Source organism: Belonocnema kinseyi, chromosome 1 (genome assembly GCF_010883055.1).
Source record: "Belonocnema kinseyi isolate 2016_QV_RU_SX_M_011 chromosome 1, B_treatae_v1, whole genome shotgun sequence".
NCBI lineage: Eukaryota > Metazoa > Arthropoda > Insecta > Hymenoptera > Cynipidae > Belonocnema > Belonocnema kinseyi.
In genome coordinates, this window is record NC_046657.1 from 114,995,530 (window position 1) to 114,996,365 (window position 836).

Here is an 836-nt window from a genome sequence, read left to right on the forward strand (position 1 = left end):
TTTTTGGAATGAAAGAAGTTTGCATGGCTCAAGCATGTTAAGAAACTTGCAAATATCTGGCTGAAGCATTGGTCAATGCTGAATGGTAGCATGGCGCAAGCCATGCTCTTGTCCGTCTCCCATACTTAGGACACGCTTAACACAAATTAATATTCTTAAGAACATGTAAGTGTCAGAGAAAATTAGCTGGCCTTAAAAATGCAAATCTTAGGTGTGCCAATAGTCTTCACGTCTCTAAATGGTAAGTTCATTACCCGGGTGCACCGGATCTAGCATCAGGTAGCTTAATACGTTTTCTTAGAACTTTTTAAAGGATTTCGAGGGAACCTGCTCCTTAATAGATGTGTCTGCAAAGACACAGAATTTTACCAGTGCGACCTATCGATGGCCTGGAATGATTACCGTAAATCTTTCGATTCGACCTCCCATAAACTTAATATCTGTCTTTTGGAAAGCTTAAAGGTTCATTCGCACATCGTGAGGTGCATAGAGAGATTGATACCGTTTTGACAAACCATATTTACTATCTCACCTGGAAAAAAATGTGTGACAACCAACAGTGTCACCTTTCAGAGAGGTATCTTTTAGGGTGAAAACATGAGCGTACTCCTCTTGTGCCTAACATTATGCCACTATCTCGGGCAATTTGCCATTTCGAAGGGTATTTTTGCGGCAAATGAGAATATCGAAAGCATAAAGTCACTCATATATTTTACATAATTAATCTTAAAATATAAGCTAAAAATACAGAGCGACTACGCCTACCTCTAGGAATTATCAAGGAATACTCTAAGGATATTGGAATGGATTTTGGGTTGAAAAAATACGCCAAGGTT